Source organism: Zootoca vivipara, chromosome 3, assembly GCF_965207765.1.
Source record: "Zootoca vivipara chromosome 3, rZooViv2.hap1.1, whole genome shotgun sequence".
Lineage (NCBI taxonomy): Eukaryota > Metazoa > Chordata > Lepidosauria > Squamata > Lacertidae > Zootoca > Zootoca vivipara.
The window spans coordinates 112,447,746-112,469,905 of record NC_142586.1 but is presented as its reverse complement, the minus strand read 5'-3'; the positions used below and the strand labels follow the sequence as shown (position 1 = coordinate 112,469,905).

At 44.7% G+C, this 22,160-nt stretch overlaps 1 long non-coding RNA gene across 1 annotated transcript; it reads left to right on the top strand.

The window, feature by feature from the left end:
* Positions 1–9,016: 9,016 nt before the first annotated feature.
* On the top strand, positions 9,017–11,678 carry LOC148686422 (uncharacterized). Its single transcript, XR_015949206.1, has 3 exons — positions 9,017–9,123; positions 9,598–9,737; positions 11,076–11,678. It is a non-coding gene; the product is annotated as an uncharacterized LOC148686422 (long non-coding RNA).
* The last annotated feature ends 10,482 nt before the right edge of the window (positions 11,679–22,160 follow it).

The following is a 22,160-nucleotide window of genomic DNA, read 5'->3' as shown; positions in this document are numbered from 1 at the left end:
TGGTGGTCCTTTGGGTGGTTTGTGGCAGAATGGCATGTTATGGGGGCATGGATCGGGCCCTGTGATGGGGCAGTGCACAGCCTTAGCAGTTATTTAAAAAGAACAGGCATGCAAATTAAATCGTGCAGTGACATTGTGGCTGGCATCCATCTGCCTTGAAAGACAATGGAGTGTGCCTCTGGGGGTTAAGTCCAACCACCACTGTGTTAGCAGCCCTGAGGTGGTCACCCTGATGGCCCATGACTGCAACCTCATATTTAAGCTCCATTGATTTTTAAAAAGCAAATAAAGTGGCCCATCTTACAGGGTTGTTTCAGCAACAGAAAATGACTATTGTTCCCTTCACTAGAGAAACGAATTGCAATGGCTGTTAGGAAATCAATGTAACCCAGAACATTCCTGCGATGACCAGGGCATGTTGCAATCGCCATAACCTGATTATTTATGAGCCTGGTAAAGTTAGTTTTGCTGTCACCTCTGCTTGTAAGATTTTCCAATACCAGACAAGTTGAAACTATGAGGAACATTTTTACCTTTGTGGAATGCTGTTTCCACTTACCACCTTTTCCTCTCGGACCGAGTTGCATTTGGAGTGGATGAACAAGAAGACAAATCTGTTTCAGTACGTTCAGCCCCTGGGCAATTAGAACAAAACCCTGACTCCTCCTAAAATAGAGAAATGTCAGTACCTCTGTGTCCAACCCCTTCTGTGATTGGAGCCACAATTTTCAGCATAGTTCCATCATATAGCATCCGACGTGAAAAGAGACAAAGAGTTGAAATCTAGTTCTGTGATAAATCAATAGGGCTACGAAAGGGGTGCCATTTCAGATTTTTCTGCTTGGGGCCCCCCCCCCCAAAAAAGTAGTGAATGTGGGATTGGCTGAAATAATAAAAATCATTTGCATTCATCATGAATTGCAAGATTAGATACAAAGGATGAGCAGGTTAAATCTGTAATGATACAGTGGATGAGCGATTCGGGGCATAATATACAACTTTCAGATTGGGAAGGGTTATGGAAAACTGATTTGAAATTCTCAGCATGTTGTATGCTGAAAGAAAATTATATGAAAATGATGTACCACTGGTATTTGACTCCTAGTAGGTTAGCAAAAATGTATAAGACAAGTACAAATATCTGCTGGAAATGTAAAGAAAAAGAAGGCACCTTATAATATATGTGGTGGATGTATAAGGTGATAAAAGCGTTCTGGGAAATGATATATAAGAAATTGGGCAGAAATGTTTAAAATAACTTTAGAAAAAACAAAACCAGAAGCTTTTTTACTAGGAATCGTAGGTACCAATATTAAAAAGGAGCAGAAAAGACTTTTTATGTAGGCAACAACATCTGCACAGGTGTTACGGGCCCAGAGATGGAAAGAAGACACTAAGATGTTGGATTATGCTGAAATGGCAAAACTGACCGGAAAGCTCAGGAACTCAGAAGACCAAAACTTCAATGTTGTTGTTGTTTAGTCGTTTAGTCGTGTCCGACTCTTCGTGACCCCATGGACCATAGCACGCCAGGCACTCCTGTCTTGCACTGCCTCCCGCAGTTTGGTCAAACTCATGTTCGTAGCTTCGAGAACACTGTCCAACCATCTTGTCCTCTGTCGTCCCCTTCCCCTAGTGCCCTCAATCTTTCCCAACTTCAATAAAGAATAGGAAAAAAAATTACAATTTACCTGGGAGACCACTGTAAGCAGATAAGAACAATAGCAGGTTTGCAATAGCACTTGTAATGTAGCAAGTATTATGGACAAAATGGAGAGCAATACAATATGGATTATGAAATAATATGCAGTTGGAAAGGTTGACAATAGGATCCATGGAGGGGAAGGTGGGAAGTGATTCAGAGAAATCTCCAAATTTGGATATGTATTTTGTATTGTTATAATTCTATATTTGTAAAATCAAATAAAAACTATTTCATGGATTGCAAGATTAGAACAATGGACCATGCTGTGTTGAATTTGAATCACTGTGGGAATATGACTTTCAGAAGGACAGGAAACGGCTTCATAAGGAGCGAGACCATTGGCCCATCTGGTTCAGTATTGTCTACACTGGCTGGCAGCAGCTCTTCTGGGTTTCAGGCAGGGAACATTCCCAGCGCTACCTGAAAATATAGGTTGACAAGTATATACAGTAATACCTCGGGTTACGAACGCGATCCGTTCCGGATCGCAGTTCGTAACCCGAATAGTTCGCAAACCGAGCGCGATGGGCGCCGCCATTTTGCGCATGCGCAAATCGCGCGATCGCGCGTGCGTGGCTTATGCGCGTGCGCAGCGAAAACACTTCCGGGTTTGCGCAGTTCGTAACCCGAACTGTTCGCAAACCGAGGTGGTCGTAACCCGAGGTACGACTGTATAGTGAGATGATCTGGTTGACATAGTGGACTTGGGCTTTCAAAAAACTTTCAGCAAGGTATCTCATCACAGACTCCAAGTAAGGTTAGCAGTCATGGGATAAGAGGAGAGGTCCTCTTGTGCATCATAAACTGGTTCAGCAGCAGGAAGCAGAGACTAGGAACAAATAGATACTTCTCTCAATAGACAAATGCAGAAAATGGAGTCCTTCAAGGATCAGTATTGGGGCCTATGCTTTTAAACTTGTTCATAAATGATCTTGAGTTAGGAGTGAACAGTGAGGTGGCCAAGATTGCTGGTAATAAATTCTTGTTGTTATTAATATTATTTACTGAGTTTATATACCACCCTATACTTGGAGTCTATGGTGCTGGAGGAGACTCTTGAGAGTCCCATGGACTGCAAGAAGATCAAACCTATCCATTCTGAAGGAAATCAGGCCCGAGTGCTCACTGGAAGGACAGATCCTGAAGCTGAGGCTCCAATACTTTGGCCACCTCATGAGAAGAGAAGACTCTCTGGAAAAGACCCTGATGTTGGGAAAGGTGGAGGGCACAAGGAGAAGGGGGCGACAGAGGATGAGATGGTTGGACAGTGTTCTCGAAGCTACGAACATGAGTCTGACCAAACTGCGGGAGGCAGTGGAAGACAGGAGTGCCTGGCGTGCTCTGGTCCATGGGGTCACGAAGAGTCGGACACGACTAAACGACTAAACAACAACAACATTACTTGGAGTCTCAGAAACTATCACAACATATATAATCAGACTAAAAATAACAACCCAATAACACCCCTCCAGAAACGAACCACGTTTTAAAAGGGTATAGGATGTCAAACAGATCAATCAAAGGGCTGGTAAAAAAGAAACATTTTTGCCTGGCGCCTAAAACAGCATAATGAAGGTGCCAGATGAACTTCCTTGGGGAGAACATGCCACAGACAGGGAGCCACTGCAGAGAAGGCCCCGATCTCATGTAGCCACCCTCCGGACCTCACAAGGAGGTGGCACATGAAGGAGGGCCTAAGAAAGTGATCTCAGGGCCCGGGTAGGTTCATATGGAAAAAGGCAGTGCTTGACGTATTGCAGTCCTGAGCTATTTAAGGCTTTATAGGTCAAAACCAGCACTTTGAATTGCGCCTGGAAACTCATTGGTAGCCAGTACAGTCGGACCAGGATTAGTGTAATATGCTCAGACCGTCTTGCTCCAGTGAGCAACCTGGCCACTGAATCCTGCACCAGCTGAAGATTCAAAACCGTCTTCAGAGGCAGCCCTACGCAAAAAGAGTTTGTGAAGAGCTGCAAAAGGATTTCTCCATACTGAGCAAATGGGGAGTAAAATGGCAAATGCAATTCAAGGGGAACAAGTGTATATTGACTTTAAAAATATATGAATTTTGCATATACACTCATGGAGTCTGAACTGGCAGTGTTTGCTCAGGAACAAGAACCTGGAGATTTCAATCCAGTATGCAGCAGCTGTGAAAAAGGAATGCTAGATATCATTTGGAAGGGATGGAAATAAAACTGTCAATGTCACAATGACATTTTGGGAAGGTTCAGAGGAGCCTGGATATACAGTTAATTTTCTTTTTCTTCCTTCTCAAAGGGGGTGTGGCTTCAGGCCTAAACACACATATCCAGTTTGCTGTGTGCTCTTGTAGCTGAACTGGGCTGATTTATAACATTTACATTTTAAACAGTGTTTTGCAACTTTTAAAATGTTAACTTAAGAGAAGTATTTTCTCACTTTACGATGGCCTGTTATCATCTTCAGCCGAAGATAAAGATTTCATTGCATTCCTTATATATGGAAGAAATTAACTCACCAAGGAAAACCCCATGTGAGCAGAATGTTTTAGATTCCTTGCCTCTGGCTTATTTGCTTTACAGATGGATCAGAAATTTGCGCTGTGAGTGACCGCATCTTTTTGCCCCCCCCCAAAGGAAAGCAACTTCGTTTCTGAAACAAATTGAGGCTATTGTCCATAACAAACTGGTAACAATGCAGAAATAAAAACCACAATGTAAATGCGGGGTAAATTGAAATGCTCCATTGGCATGTGTAAATAAAGTACTCAGATAAAATGCAGAGTCTTTGGGACATAAAAATAAGGAGGGTGGGATTTGAACATAAGAAAAGTCATGCAGGACAAGGCTGATCTATTGCAGCACCCTGTTCTTACAACGGTCAACCTTTGGGAAGTTCACAAGTTTGACAGCACTCTCCCCATTTGCAATTTGGGACAAGCATTCACAGCCATATTGTCTCCATCAGTGGAGAGCTGTCACTGTGGGGTGCCTCAGGATTCCATCCTGTCCCCCATGCTTTTCAACATCTACATGAAGCCGCTGGGAGAGATCATCAGGGAGTTTGGGCTGGGTGTTCATGAGTATGTGGATGATACCCAGCTCTATCTCTCTTTCAAATCATAACCAGTGAAGACAGTGAAAGTCCTGTGTGAGTGCCTGGAGGCGGTTGGAGGATGGATGATAGCTAACGGATTGAGGTTGAATCCTGAAAAGACAGAAGTACTGTTTTTGTGAGACAGGGGGTGGGTGGGGGTGGGAGACTCCCTGGTCCTGAATGGGGTCACTGTGCCCCTGAAGGACCAGGTACGCAGCCTGGGAGTAATTTTGGACTCACAGCTGTCCATGGAGGATCAGGTCAATTCTGTGTCCAAGGCAGCTGTCTATCAGCTCCATCTGTACACAGGCTGAGACCTTACCTGCCTGCAGACTGTCTTGCCAGAGTGGTGCATGCTCTGGTTATCTCCAACTTGAACTACTGCAATGTGCTCTACATGGGGCTACCTTTAAAGGTGACCCGGAAACTGCAACTAATCCAGAATGTGGCAGCTTGACTGGTGACTGGGAGTGGCCACCGAGACCAGATAACACCGGTCCAGAAAGACCTACAGTGGCTCCCAGTACGTTTCCGAGAACAATTCAAAGTGTTTGTGCTGACCTTTAAAGCCCTAAATGGCCTCGGCCCAGTATACCTGAAGGAGCCTCTCCATCACCATCGTTCAGCCTGAGGTCCATCTCCAAGGGCCTTCTGTTGGTTCCCTCCCTAGAAGAAGTGAGGTTACAAGGAACCAGGCAGATAGCCTTCTCAGTAGTGGCACTTGCCCTGTGGAACCCCCTCCCATCAAGTGTCAGGGAAATAAACAACTATCTAACTTTTAGAAGACATCTTAAGACAGCCCTGTTTAGGGAAGTTTTAAATGTTTGATCTTTTATTGCTATTATTATTATTATTATTATTATTATTATTATTATTATTATGTTGTAAGCAGCTCAGTGTGGCTCAGGAAACCCAGCCAGGTGGGTGGGGTATAAATAAATAAATAAATAAATAAATAAATAAATAAATTGTTGTTGTTGTTGTTGTTGTTGTTGTCGTCATCGTCAGCTTGGCTGGTAGCTGCTGCTAGCCATATTCTCCATGTATTTGTCTTAATGCTTTTTAAAAGTTATGAATTGCATTTCTGAAGTACAAGAATATGTGATCTCAAGAATCCAGAAGGGTGTCTTGACTTTAAGATCATATGACCATCTTCAGTGGTCGAGGAATTTGTAACATACAATTTTGTTGCAAATTTCAAAAATATTTCATTGCGTATTCATACTTAATGTGAGAGTAAAGTTGCATTCTGTTCTTGTAGATATCTTAGCAGCACTTTGCATTGTACTCTTACCCAATTCTGCATCTAAATCTGCTTTTGGAGAATAGGATTTACATGGTTTTTGTTCTGTCTTTATGCTCTTTGAAACCCTTTCAAGTTGGCAGCCATCTCCACGTCTTATGGGAGCAATTGCCATAGTTTATGTATGTCCTGAGATCCTTTTCTTTTGTCTTTCCTGAATCCTGCATTGGATGGCCCCAGGAATATTTATCTTTCAGCAAATTCAACAGTTATGCCAGCTTGATAAGCAGCACAGACAATTGCAATAGTTTGAACATGTTTTATGTTGACGTTTGCCAGCCAAATAATTCGTGTACAGAAAGAAAACCCAAATAATCAAAATTGTAGAGTTAGAAATAAGCCCAAATAATTATAGAATCGTAGGGTGAGAAACAAGGTTCTTTTCTGCAATGCAGGAATCTTTTGCCCAACCTGGGGCTCGAACCCACAACCCTGAGATTAAGATTTATCCATCTTTATTCTTGCCTATCTTGCATCTTATATATGTCCTATATATGGTAGAGGTAAACCTTTTGTTAAAGTCCTATATACACGATGCACTCTGCAGCCCACAGCCACTTGAGAACTAACATTTATCTAAAATACAGGTCAACCTGTAGAACCAGAATCTTCTCATTGCCCTGTACACACCTATATTTCAAAACCAAAGTTGCACGAGGAATTGCTTTTATAGACCTCAAAGATGACCTGGTGACTTTAAATTTACAACTCAAATCTGAAGAGCAAAGAATCAGAGGGGGCAATGAAATTTCAAATATGCTGCTTAGGTGGGGGGGGGTCATGGGTCAATTTATTTATTTCACTGAGAAATGCGCTGAGATATTTATTTTTGTCGAGAAAGAGAGGCACAGCACTGTATTTTGAGAAAGCAGGCCTCGTCTAGCTTCCTATTTCTGGGCCAAACATTAGTTTTGTGTGGGCAAAGTCTGCTGAGCCTCACTGAGTCCATGTCTGTTTCAAAAAAACAAAAACCACCCCAACTTCACAGTGGAAGTAGGGTGGATTTCTTCATTTTAATTAAAATTTTGGGTATTTGATTTGATTTAATATTTGTGCCCCGCAATAAATGCCAAGTTCAAAGCAGCTCACCGCATTCACAGCAGCATTAAAAAAACAACAAACATTGCTATCACAACACTAGCAAACACGATGGCACATAAATGAGGCAAATAATAAATTCAGCAAAATGATTAATGCAATTCAATAAAATCATGGTAATTCAAAGTATCAGAAATCATTCACCAACATGATTAATAGAATCATAGAGTTGGAAGAGACCACAAGGGCCATCCGAGCCAACCCCCTGCCAAGCAGGAAACGCCATCAAAGCATTCTTGACATATGCCTGTCAAGCCTCTGCTGAAAGACCTCCAAAGAAGGAGACTCCACCACACTCCTTGGTAGCAAATTCCACTGCTGAACAGCTCTTACTGTCAGGAATTCAACTAAGTCATAGGAACCTCAAGGCAGTTAGCAGCAGGCTTGAGCCATATTCACACCATACATCTATGCATTATAATACCATGGTCTTCGATTTCCATCATAGAATCGTAGAGTTGGAAGGGTCCAAGGGTCATCTAGTCCAACCCTTTGTGATGCAGGAATCTCTGCTAAAGCATCCATGACAGATGACCATCCAACCTCTGCTTAAAAACCTCCAAGGAAGGAGAGTCCACAACCTCCCGTGGGAGTCCATTCTATTGCTTGCTGTATTCATCAGTGATCATTACTGTACTTCATTTTGGCAAATTATATTGGGGGAAATTAAGTGGAGTGGAGTAGCATTTGACAATAGTTCCATTTAAGACCACACCACAAAGCATCTTTAGAATTGTCAATCTAGCTACAGAAAAGCCTACTACAGTGGTGCCTCGACTTACGAATTTAATCCGTTCTGAAGGCACCTTCATAAAAATTTGTAAGTCGAAAAAACGCCATTGAAAACGCGATTTCCCATAGGAATGCATTGGAAATGGAAAAATTCGTAAGTCGAAGCAACCCTATCTAAAAATTTGTAAGTCGAAAAATCCCTATCTAAAACCGCCACAGTTTTTTCCCGGATGTCGAGACATTTGTAAGCGTGCGGCCATTACCCCCATTCGTAAGTTGAAAAATTCGGTTGTTGAGTCATTCGGATGTCGAGTTACCACTGTATCTTGGGAGGCAGAGAATGAAAACCTGTACAGTCATACCTCGTGTTGCGTTAGGTTCATGTTGCGTCCTTTCGGCTTGTGAACGCTGCGCATGCGCAGAAGCATTCTGCACGCTTTACGCATGCACAGAAGCACTCTATTGCACTCCACGCTTACGCAGAAGTGCTGCTCTAGTTGCAGACTTTTCAGGGTGCGAACAGCACCCTGGAACGGATCATGTCCGCAACTAGAGGTACCACTGTATCTGTATTTTGTGTGCCTAAGAAATGTGACTTGTCACAATTTTTACAGTACTTTCAGGGCTCACATTTCTTCATGATTTTTCACATCACTCACCTCATAATACCCCCCCAAGGAAGAATAGATTGACGGCAAGGAGTGAAAAAGATTATCCCATGCTGAGCTCCTTTGAATACCTAGAAGACTCAAGTGAGGTAAAGAGCATAAATAATACTAGTTTTAATAATTATTGCATTTTTGGTGGAGGTTTCTTTTGGCACATTGCTTTTCTCCAACCCTCAGTTCTGCTCTTGTAAAATAAAATTAGAACTTGGCCTATCTTAAAGCCTTGGTGAATATTGCTCACACTATGCAAAGTATGAAGTTTTTTTTTTATTAAAGAAAAAACCAGCAGTCCCTTGCTGCAATCAGCTTCATGACATATTTCACTGACACGTTTCTCAAGCATCTCAAACGTCACATCGTCTACTATTCCGCAATGACAAACTCTCCAATAAATACAGAGTGACAGCAGATCTCTCCAGTCTCACCTGCTGTGATCTCCCTTGAGAAGATCTTAAGGCGCACAAGACAGTGTGTGGAAACCATGAAGGCTTTCTCCAGCCTCTTCCTGCTTTCCTTACTTCTACTCTTCATTTCTCCAGGTGAGTCGAAGGCTTGGTACGAGGGACAATATTGCTCCGCTTTGTATAAAGCCCTTAACAGCTTGGGGCCGCTTTACTTGCGAGATTGCCTTGCCCCACATCAATTGTTTAGTGGGGCAGCACCTGCATTTTGAAACTCGCTTCCTATTGAAACCAAGCAGTCTTTTCAGCGCCTGCTAAAAACATTCTTGTTTTGACTAGCCTGCACAAATGCTTAGAAAGTGAAAGCAATTTTAATTTGTTTTAGTGCTTTAACTTATGTGCGTCTTAAAGTAGGGTGATATTTTTTTCTTATTTTTTCTGGGGGGGGGGGTGTTGTAAACCGCTTTGAGGGTTTGTTTGTTTTTACAATCTAGTGGCATATAAATTTTATGAAATTCATTACACTTAGCGAACTCTAAAGGAATTAGATATGTTGGTTAATGGCTATGTTATCTGACCAGTTCTTCTTCCATTTGTTTTGTCTGTATGCAGCATCCTCTGAAAAAATAGAAAAACCTTGGCAATGTTCAAAACAAAAGGGGATATGCATGACTTTAAAAGAATGTCTGTTGCCTTACAAACCCATTGGGAAATGTGATGCGGACACCCATTGCTGCCAAAAGAAATAAATGGCAAGTATGCATTTCCTGATAAATCCAAAGCAATGTATGCGTTCAAGCAATGGTGTCATCTCCAGGGGCCCTAGGGGCCCAGCCACCCACAAAGTTTCCACTGTGGGTTCCCAGCTGCTGGCCGCTGCCACCATACGCTGCCTTCCCTGTGGCTCTCCGGCACCACGGTGGCAACTGGGACTCAGCCGCGGGGCCTCTGTTGTGGCACGCTTTGGCCACAGACATCCTTCCGGGGTGCACCAGGCCTTGTTGGAGGCCTCACAGTGAAGCCTTGGACTGGTCCAAGGCCTCTGCAGTGCCAGAGAGCAGTGATGGTGGTGGATGGAGAGTGTGCAGTGTGCAAATGCCACAATATGACACCATGGCACTTGGAGGCAGCGATGCTTCTGAATAGAAGGAGGGGAGAATGTTCTTCTGCTCAAATCATGTGTGTGAACTTCCCCCAGGCATCTGGTCAGCCACTCTGAGAACAGGATGCTGGACTTGATGGGCCATCGGCCTCACCCAGCAGACCTCTTCTTAGGTGCAACAGGCCTTTGTGGTGCTCCAGAAAGGTAAAGGGACCCCTGACCATTAGGTCCAGTCGCGGACAACGACGGGGTTGCGGTGCTCATCTCGCTTTATTGGCCGAGGGAGCCAGTGTACAGCTTCCGGGTCATGTGGCCAGTATGACTAAGCCACTTCTGGCACAGAAATGCCGTTTACCTTCCTGCCGGAGCGGTTCCTATTTATCGACTTGCACTTCGTGCTTTCGAACTGCTAGGTTGGCAGGAGCTGGGACCGAACAACGGCAGCTCACCCCATTATGGGGATTCGAACTGCCAACCTTCTGATCGGCAAGCCCTAGGCTCTGTGGTTTAACCCACAGCGCCACCTGCGTCCCGGTGGTGCTCCAGAAAGCCCCCCCGCAAAACCTGTTTAATCACCCATAAGTAGGTGATGCTCATGGAAATGAATATCTATTGTATTGCCATTATCTCTGCAAAGATTCTGTTCCAAGTGTCCATACACAAAGGAGGATTATCTTCCCATTGTGGTTCTGGACATGATTGTGCAGGTTCAACATGTCCTGTGGGCACCAGGCAGAAGCCGCACAAACCCCTTTTCTGCAGACCATGTCCTGTAGTAATACTGAATCCCTTTGCTGAAGTTCTTCTATGGAGGAGCAGAGGTCTGAAGTTTGCGGTAAAGGATTTTGTTAATAGATGTGTGGAGATGAACTGGGGTGATATGTCTATCATCAAGTGTACAAAGCTTTGGAACAATGGCAGGACAATTGAATTGTCAACTTGTGATTGTGGACACTAACCCAGATTATCATATTCCTTCTCTCACCAGGATATAACTGATTGGAGCAGGTCTAATCGATGCCTCAGTTCTGCTAAACAAAAATCATCTTCTGACTTAATTCCATCCTGACCTGCTGAACTTCTTGACTGCTTTAGATGTTTAGTCGTGTCTGACTCTTCGTGACCCCATGGACCAGAGAATGCCAGGCACTCCTGTCTTCCACTGCCTCCCGCAGTTTGGTCAGACTCATGTTCGTAGCTTCGAGAACACTGTCCAACCATCTCGTCCTCTATCATCCCCTTCTCCTTGTGCCCTCAATCTTTCCCAACATCAGGGTCTTTTCCAGGGAGTCTTCTCTTCTCATGAGGTGGCCAAAGCAATGGAGCCTCAGCTTCAGGATCTGTCCTTCCAGTGAGCACTCAGGGCTGATTTCCTTCAGAATGGATAGGTTTGATCTTCTTGCAGTCCATGGGACTCTCAAGAGTCTCCTCCAGCACCATAATTCAAAAGCATCCATTCTTCGCCGATCAGCCTTCTTTATGGTCCAGCTCTCACTTCCATACATCACTACTGGGGAAACCATAGCTTTAACTATATGAACCTTGTCTGCTTTAGTACTCTTTCTCAATAAAAGCATTTCAGTCATCTAAACAATTGATCATGTTCCTCTTTGGGTTAAAAGGAGGTGGGAGGAGAATGTATTATTCTTCATAACACAATTTGTAACCAAACTTTAAAATGGCAGATGCCCCCATTTAAAAGACACAATACAGCTATGCATATCCACATTCATGCATGAGAATGAAGACTGGATTCATCACAGGGTAACACTGCATCTAATCCACCGATTTAGGTCCCCATCCAGCAATGGAGTGGAGGGTGCTCTGGTCTAAACCACTGAGCCTCTCGCTGATCACGAGAGTACGAATCCCCACGACAGGGTAAGCTCCCGTTGCTCTGTCCCACCTCCTGCCAACCTAGCAGTCCAAAAGCAAACCAGTGTAAGTAGATAAATTGATACTGCTGCCGTGGGAAAGTACATGTTTTTTCCCGTGCACTCTAACTTCCGTCATGGCGTCCCGTGGTGCCAGAAGCGGTTAAGTCATGCTGGCCACATGACCTGGAAAGCTGTCTGCGGACAAATGCCAGTTCCTCGACTTGAAAGCAAGATGAGTGCTGCACCCTGGCGGGGGATCCTTTACTAGGTGTGGCTGCACCTTCTGTTGAGTGGATCCTATTTTCTACATAGGGACAAGAAACATTTGGGTACCTTAAACCAAACAGAAATGAATAAAGTTCCCAAATGGCATTTACATTTTGAGATTTTTTTGGTACTATTCAGGAAGTGGGTTCCCCCCCCCCCAAAAAAAGAAACCCACATGGATGAATGTCACAATTCTGCAAATGTAATGATTATTTGGGTTTTCTTTCAGCACACAAATTATCAGGAAAGGTTTTAATAATAATAATAATAATAATAATAGTTTATTTATAACCCACCATCTGGCTCGGTTTCCCCAGCCACTCTGGGTGGCTCCCAACAAAATATTAAGAACATGATTAAAGATCAAACATTAAGAAATTCCCTAAATGTCTTCTAAAAGTCAGATAGTTGTTTATTTCCTTAATATGATGCAAGGGTTCCACAGGGTGGGCACCACCACCGAGAAGGACCTCTGCCTGCTTCCCTGCAACCTCACTTCTCACAGTGAGGGAATCGCCAGAAGGCCCTCGCCGCTTGACCTCAGTGTCTGGGCTGAATGATGGGAGTGAAGACGCTCCTTCAGGAATACTGGGCCGAGGCTGTTTAGGGCTTTAAAGGTGAGCACCAACACTTTGAATTGTGCTCAGAAATGTACTGGGAGCCAATCTAGGTCTTTCAGGACGAGTATTATATGGTCTTGGTGGCCACTCCCAGTCACCAGTATAGCTCCCGCATTTTGGTTTAATTGTAGTTTCCAGGTCACCTTCAAAGGTAGCCCCACATTGCAGTAGTCCAAGCAGGAGATAACTTCAGAGCATTCACCACTCCAGCAAGACAGTCTGCAGGCAGGTAGGGTCTCTTAAAATATATATACCAATATATATTTACTAAGTTTTCCAATTTAACAATCCAAGAAAAACCCAGTAAATCATTCCAAATTATAATACAACAAAACAGCCAAATAATCATGCCAAATTATATACCTTTAGGTGACTTCCCATGCTCTGAAGTTCAGGGAGTAATGGTTTAATATTGTACTGCATTTCTTAATTAGTCCCAATAGTCCCGATAAACGTATCCGATGTTGATCCTTCATTTATTTTTAACAGCCTCTGAGTCCATTTAACAAGCAGGTTAGTCCTTTGTAGTTCTGTGTGAAATATTTTAATTTTCTTCTACTTTATTGTCCTGTTGTAATCCAACGTTCTCATCAACGCCACTTTCACTTTCTGCACAAAGGCAATTCTTAGTGTTTATTCAAAAGATGTAGTAACCCCCCCCCCATGGGGGTAAGGGGAGGAGCACACATCAGGACAAAGTTGGCAAAAAAAAAATCAATCAATAATACCCCCCAAAATAAAGACACCCCCAATCCCAGGGAACAGAAATTACCGGGCTGGGCGCTGGGGAGGTAAGCAGCTGCTGTACAGTGTAACTGTTACACAAGACAGCCTGGGCCCCACACCTACAGCTAGGGGGGCAGGCAGGGTTAGTTATTTCTTGGCTTTGGCAGAGTTGCGTGGTGGAGTGATCGGGTGCCCACTGGGGTTCAAATATGGTCCACTGAACTGGCCATATTTCCCCTTATTCTTGTTTCAAGAATATTCTTGGCTGGTTTCAAGGTCTGGAAGGAGCACATAAGAGTCTCGCCAACACTCATTGTTGCACCTGCATTATCAAACTCTCCACATGCAAGACAGAGGGAGATGTCGCCTTCCGCCATTAGCACTGGCCGATATCCAAAATTCCCTTGTTCCAGCTATTAACAAGCTGATGCTTCAGTAAAAACGCCATAGCTCCCATCGTAAATTCTTATTGTCATTCCATAATAATAATAATAATAATAATAATAATAATTTATTTATACCCTGCCCATCTGGCCGGGTTCCCCAAGCCACTCTGGGCGGCTTCCAACAAAATATTAAAATACAGAAATCCATCAAACATTAAATGCTTCCCTAAACAGGGCTGCCTTGAGATGCCTTCTAAAGGTCTGGTAATTCTGGTTCTCTTTGACCTCTGGTGGGAGGGCATTCCACAGGGTGGGTGCCACTACCGAGAAGGCCCTCTGTCTGGTTCCCTGTAACTTGGCTTCTCGTAGCGAGGGAACCACCAGAAGGCCCTCGGCGCTGGACCTCAGTGTCCGGGCAGAACGATGGGGGTGGAGACGCTCCTTCAGGTATACTGGACCGAGGCCGTTTAGGGCTTTAAAGGTCAGCACCAACACTTTGAATTGTGCTCGGAAACGTACTGGGAGCCAATGTAGGTCTTTCAGGACCGGTGTTATATGGTCTCGGCGGCTGCTCCCAGTCACCAGTCTAGCTGCCGCATTCTGGGTTAGTTGTAGTTTCTGGGTCACCTTCAAAGGTAGCCCCACATAGAGTGCATTGCAGTAGTCCAAGCGAGAGATAACTAGAGCATGCACCACTCTGGCCTCATCATGGGACTGAAACGGCCTGGTCGCACTGGTTGATGATCTCCGGCGGACTAGAGACAAAGGTGAGAGCTGCTTCCTAGTCCTGCTGGATCTCTCAGCGGCTTTTGACACCATCGACCATAAAAATCCTTCTGGACCGTCTAGAGGGGTTGGGAGCTGGGGGCACTGTTATACAGTGGTTCTGCTCCTTCCTCCTGGGCCGTGTTCAGAAAGTGGTGGTGGGGGGTGAGTGCTCAGACCCCTGGGCTCTCACTTGTGGGGTGCCTCAGGGTTCTGTCCTCTCCCCCATGCTTTTTAATATCTACATGCAGTCGCTGGGAGAGATCATCAGGGGGTTTGGGCTGGGTGTTCATCAGTATGCGGATGATACCCAGCTCTACCTCTCTTTCAAATCAGAACCAGTGAAGGCAGTGAAGGTCCTGTGTGAGTGCCTGGAGGCGGTTGGAGGATGGATGGCGGCTAACAGATTGAGATTGAATCCTGACAAGACAGAAGTACTGTTCGTGGGGGACAGGAGGCGGGCAGGTGTGGAGGATTCCCTGGTTCTGAATGGGGTAACTGTGCCCCTGAAAGACCAGGTGCGCAGCCTGGGAGTCATTTTGGACTCACAACTGTCCATGGAGGCGCAAGTCAATTCTGTGTCCAGGGCAGCTGTCTATCAGCTCCATCTGGTACGCAGGCTGAGACCCTACCTGCCTGCAGACTGTCTAGCCAGAGTGGTGCATGCTCTTGTTATCTCCCGCTTGGACTACTGCAATGCGCTCTACGTGGGCTACCTTTGAAGGTGACTCGGAAACTACAACTAATCAAGAATGCGGCAGCTAGACTGGTGACTGGGAGCGGCCGCCAAGACCACATAACACCGGTCTTGAAAGATCTACATTGGCTCCCAGTACGTTTCCGAGCACAATTCAAAGTGTTGGTGCTGACCTTTAAAGCCCTAAACGGCCTCGGTCCAGTATACCTGAAGGAGCGTCTCCACCTCCATCGTTCTGCCCGGACACTGAGGTCCAGCACCGAGGGCCTTCTGGCGGTTCCCTCATTGCGAGAAGCCAAGTTGCAGGGAACTAGGCAGAGGGCCTTCTCTGTGGTGGCGCCTACCCTGTGGAACGCCCTCCCAACAGATCTCAAAAAGGAAAACAACTACCAGACTTTTAGAAGACATCTGAAGGCAGCCCTGTTCAGGGAGGCTTTTAATGTTTAATAGATTATTGTGTTTTATTCTTCTGTTGGAAGCCGCCCAGAGTGGCTGGGGAGACCCGGCCAGATGGGCGGGGTATAAATAATATATTATTATTATTATTATTATTATTATTATTATTATTATTATTATTATATCAAGAGAAAATCATAGAGGCTCACCTCCACCAACATACAGATAATTGAAGTCCTTCTCCAGGTCGAATCCTTGGCACCCAGTGGCTGAATCAGTAAGCAGAGTAGTTTATCTCCCCCAGTTCAGAGCATGCCTCTTACTTAAGTCCGAATTTTATCTTAAAAAACAGGTGGCCACTGCTCATGGTGACAGCTTTGGAAAGTTGCCAAAATGCACTGTGCAATGCACCCAGTGCCCCCTGCCCCCCACTTTCCTTCAGAACGGGCAGCAGGTATCAGACGATCTGTGGGTGAAGCAGCCCCCCCCAGCCCTGGATTTTTGGGGGGAGGATAATTACTGTCATATTATCCTCAATTAGCCGCACAGAAAGGCTCCGCTGGTATGGGGACAACCATTCTCCATAGCAGCCAGATAGGAAGTCTGTGGGCAGGAAGGCTCTCAGCCTGCGTACTAGATGGAGCTGGTAGACAGCTGCCCTGGAAACAGAATTGACCTACACCTCCATGGACAGCTGTGAGTCCAAAATGACTCCCAGACTGTAAACCTAGTCCTTCAGGGGCACAGTTACCCCATTCAGGACCAGGGAGTCCTCTACACCCGCCCACCCCCTGTCCCCCCTAAACAGTACTTCTGACTTGTCAGGATTCGACCTCAATTCGTTAGCCACCATCTATCCTCCAACCACCTCCAGGCACTCACACAGGACCTTCACTGCCTTCACTGGTTCCGATTTGAAAGAGAGGTAGAGCTGGGTATCATCCGCATACTGATGAACACCCAGCCCAAACCCCCTGATGATCTCTCCCAGCGGCTTCATGTAGATGTTGAAAAGCATGGGGGACAGGATGGAATCCTGAGGCACCCCACAATTGAGAGCTCTCCACTGTTGGAGACAATATGGCTCTGAATGCTTGTCCCAAATTGCAAATGGAGAAAGTGCTGTCAGACTTGTAAACTTCCCAAAGGTTGACCATTGCAAGAACAGGGTGCTGCAATAGATCAGCCTTGTCCTGCATGACTTTTCTTATGTTCAAATCCCACCCCCCTTATTTTTTATGTCCCAAAGACTCTGCATTTTATCTGAGTACTTTATTTACACATGCCAATGGAGCATTTCAATTTACCCCGCATTTATATTGTGGTTTTTATTTCTGCATTGTTACCAGTTTGTTATGGACAATAGCCTCAATTTGTTTCAGAAACGAAGTTGCTTTCCTTTTATGGGGGAAAAAAGATGAGATCACTGACAGCCAAATCTCTGATCCATCTGCAAAGCAAATAAGCCGGAGGCAAGGAATCCAAAACATTCTGCTCACATGGGGTTTTCCTTGGTGAGTTAATTTCTTCCATATATAAGGAATGCAATGAAATCTTTATCTTCGGCTGAAGAGGATAACAGGCCATCGTAAAGTGAGAAAATACTTCTATTAAGTTAACATTTTAAAAGTTGCAAAACACTGTGCTTTTAAACTTGTTCATCAATTATCTTGAGTTAGTCGTGAACAGTAAGGTGGCCAAGATTGCTGGTAGTAAATTGTTGTTGTTGTTGTTGTTGTTGTTGTTGTTGTTGTTGTTGTTTACTGAGTTTATATACCACTCTATACTTGGAGTCTTTATGGTCCAGCTCTGACTTCCATACATCACTACTGGAAAAACCATAGTTTAACTATACAGACCTTTGTCGGCAAGGTGATGTCTCTGCTGTAATAATAATAATAATAATAATAATAATAATAATAATAATAATAATAATATATTTATTTATTTATACCCCGTCCTCCCCTGCTAAGACCGGGCTCAGGGTGGCTAACATCAGGTATAAAAACAATTGATTAAAATACAACTTAAAAACAGGATTAAAATACAACTTAAAATTCAGCCTCATTTCAATGGAAGCACATATCAAAAACTTGTTTGGGGGGAGAAAACGTCAAATCTTCACCAAGGCCAACTATCCAGAATGGTCCTCCATGGGCCAGAAAAACTCTCCAGGATGTCTGGCTCAAGGTCAGCAACTAAATTATCTGGGGTGTATGAGACCTCCATATCTTTCTGGTATAATTCCTCTATGTATTCTTGCCACCTCTTCTTTGATGTTTTCTGCTTCTGTTAGGTCCTTTCCACTTTTGTCCTGTATTATGGTAAGCTTTGTACCAAATGTTCCTTTCATATCTCCAGTTTTCTTGAACAGATCTCTGGTTTCCCCCATTCTATTGTTTTCCTCTATTTCTTTGCATTGCTCGTTTAAGAAGGCTCTCTTGTCTCTTCTTGCTATTTTTTTTGGAAATCTGCATTCAATTTCCTGTATCTTTCCCTTTCTCCCTCGCATTTTGCTTGCCTTCTCTTCTCCGCTATTTGTAAGGCCTTGTTGGACAGCCACTTTGCTTTCTTGCATTCCCTTTTCAGTTGGATGGTTTTCTTTGCTGCCTCCTGTATAATGTTACAAAATGTTAAATGTTATATATGTTATGTTATGTTAAATGTATAATGTTAAAAGGGTATAAAATGTCAAACAGATCAACCAAAGGCCTGGGTAAAAGGAACATTTTTGCCTGGCACCTAAAGGTGCGTAATGAAGGTGCCAGGTGAACTTCCCAGGGGAGAACATGCCACAGACAGGGAGCCACTGCAGAGTGTTGCCACCCTCCGGACCTCTCGAGGAAGAGGCACATGGAGAGGGCCTCAGAGAATGATCTCAGGGTTAGGGGAGGTTCATATGGAAAGGGGCAGTTCTTGAGGTATTGCGGTCCTGAACCGTTTAAGGTTTTATAGGTCAAAACCAGCACTTTGAATTGCGCCCGGAAACTCATTGGTAGCCAGTGCAGTCGGACCAGGATCGGTGTAATATGCTCAGACCGTCTTGTTCCGGTGACCAACCTGACCACTGAATTCTGCACTAGCTGAATATTCAAAACCGTTTTCAGAGGCAGCTCTACGTATAACGCAAAAAGAAGAAGAAGAGTTTGGATTTGATATCCCGCTTTATCACTACCCGAAGGAGTCTCAAAGTGGCCAACATTCTCCTTTCCCTTCCTCCCCTACAACAAACACTCTGTGAGGTGAGTGGGGCTGAGAGACTTCAGAGAAGTTTGACTAGCCCAAGGTCACCCAGTAGCTGCATGTGGAGGAGCGGAGATGCAAACCCGGTTCCCCAGATTATGAGTCTACCACTCTTAACCACTACACCACACTGACTGTGTGATTGTGAAGAGCTGCAAAAGGACCTCTCCATACTGAGTCAATGGGGAGTAAAATGGCAAATGCAATTCAAGGGGAACAAGTGAATGTTGGCCTTTAAAAATATGAATTTCACATATACACTCATGGAGTCTGAACTGGCAGTGATTGCTTATGCCACTCCTTTCCCAGGGGACACCTGCTTCTTAGTGCTAAATTTGAGCAAACGTCAAATCTGGAGAAAACCCAAATGACCATTTATTCCAACTGAGCACTAAAGAGTGCTTTTCTCTGGGGGAAAGCAGAGGGACAAGAAGGAGTGTAGATGAACCACCACTCTCAGGTAACTGGACAGGATTGCAGTACAATATAGTTACAGTGTAGTCCCATTATAATCGAGGAAGACCACTTGCATCCTTCTTATTTTTTCTTTTTCCAATGCATTTTTGGATGAGATGAGATGAAGACAAATAATAACTAGTGGGAAAGTCTTTCCTTTTTGGAAGCTCAGCTGCCTGTCTACCATGATATGGTGTCCTATTGTTTAATCCTCCAATTTGCGAATTTAGCATCAATTTTAGAGGCAACTCCATTTAGAGTCTACCGTACTAGATCTATTATTCTTTGTATTCTTGTAAAATGAAGTCCTTGCTGCAATCAGCTTCATGAAATACTTGACTGACACATAGTTCTCAAGCATCTCAAACGTCACAGCATTTACTATTTCACAATCGCAATCTCTCCAATAAATACAGAGTGACTGCAGAACTCTCCAGTCTTGCCTGCTGTCATCTCCTTTAGGAAGATCTTGAGGGACACAAGACAGTGTGTGGAAAAGATGAAGGCCTTCTCCAGCCTCTTTGTGTTTTCACTCCTTCTACTCTTCGTTTCTCAAGGTGAGTAGAAGGCCGGAGAGTCGAAGGCCAGGTATGAGGGACGTTTTGGGATCAAATTAGGAACCACAATGGCGTCTCTAAATCAGGGACACCCCTGGAAAATAAGGACACTTGGAGGGCCTGCATTGGAAGGGCTCAGCCCCCTCAAATATTTTACGGGGACGACGACAAAGACCCGTCAGCCCCTAAGGAGTTGGCTCCTATGAATGGCTTATTGCAATGTGTGTTATGTGGGCTTCCCTTGCACTTGACCCAGAAGTTGCAATTGGTGCAGATTGCTGCAGAACAATTATTGACAGGAGTGAGGCCTTGTCAGCATAGGGCACCTGTGCTCTGTTGCCAATTTCCTGCCGGGCCAAGTTAAGGTGTTACAATTAGCATATAAAGCCCTTAACAGCTTGGGGCCACTTTACTTGTGAGATTGCCTTGCTCCACACGTTCCCACTCAGCCACTTCGATTGGCGGAATTGGCACTACTCCGGGTGCCCCATAATACCCATTCCACACTTGTAAGAACTCAGTTGCACTTTGGAACTCCCTGCCTATTGAAAGCAAGTAGGCACCTTTTTGGCGCCTGCAAAAAAACATTCTTTGACTAGCCTGCACAGATGCTTAGAAAGTTGAAATAATTTTAATTTGTTTTAGTGATTTAACATACTTATGTCTTAAAGCTGGGTTGGAGTTTTTTTCCCCTCCTGATTTTACTGTTTGTTCCATAAACTGCTTTGAGGGTTTGTTTGTTTTTACAATCAATTGGGATATAAATACAGTACTTACTCGAGTATAAGCCTACTTTTTCAGCATAAATCCCCTGCCCTATGCCTGCTTTGTGTGAGGCGGTGGGGAGGGAGAAGCGCCGAGGAAGGGATCCTTCCTCACCGCTTCTCCCCCCACCCTGCCGCCGACAGCTGGGAAAGGCATAGGACGGCATTTATTTTTATTTCTGAAATTTACCAGTAGCTGCAGCATTTCCCACCCCCGACTTATACTTGAGTCAATAAGTTTTCCCAGTTTTTTGAGGTAAAATTAGGTGCCTCGGCTTATATTCGGGTCAACTTATACTCAAGTATATACGGGTACTTACAAAAACTCTAACTCTAAAGAAATTAGATAGGTTGGTTAATGGCCATGTTGACACAGCCGTTATATGACCAGTTCTTCTTCTATTTGTTTGTCTGTATGCAGCATCCTCTCAAATTGATAAACCTTGGCTTTGTTCAGAAAACAAGGGGGTCTGCATGAATTTCCCAGGATGTCTCTTCCCTTACGTCCTCATCGGGACATGTGCTCCGAACACCCTTTGCTGCAGAAAGTCATTATAAATGGCAGGTATACATTTCCTTCTAAATCCAAAGCAATGTATGCGTTCAAGCAATGGCGTCATCTCCAGGGGCCCTGGGGGCCCAGCCACCCCCAAAATTTTCACTCTGGTTTCCCAGCTGCTGGCCGCTCCTGTCACCCACTACCTTCCCTCTGGCTCTCCAGCACCACAGTGGTGACTGGGCTTCTGCCACAGAGCCTATGTTGGAGCACACTCCGGCCACAGACATGCTTCTGGGGTATGCCTGCATCTGCGCCGGGCCTTGGTGGAAGCCTCGAAGTGGAGCCTTGGACTGGTCCAGGGCCTCTGTGGTGGCAAAGAGCGGTGATGGTGGTGGACAGAGACTGTGCAGTGTGCACACGCCAGAACATGACACCATGGCACTTGGAGGCAGCAATGCTTCTGAATAGCAGTTGCTGAAAACCACAGGAGGGGAGATTGTTCTTGTGCTCAAATCTTGCGTGCGAACTTCCCCCAGGCATCTGGTCAGCCACTGTGAGAACAGGATGCTGGACTTGATGGGCCATCGGCCTCATCCAGCGGAGCTCTTTTTAGGTGCAAAAGGCTTTTGTGGTGCTCCAGAAGGGCTCCCCCCCCCCCCCGCAAAATCTATTTGATCACCCATAAGTATGTGATGCTCATGGAAATGAATGTCTATTGTACTGCCATTATCTCTGCAAAGATTCTATTCCAAGTGCCCATACAGAGGGAGCATTATGATCCAAACTGTGTGACTCAAATAAGCCCCGTACCCCAAGGCTG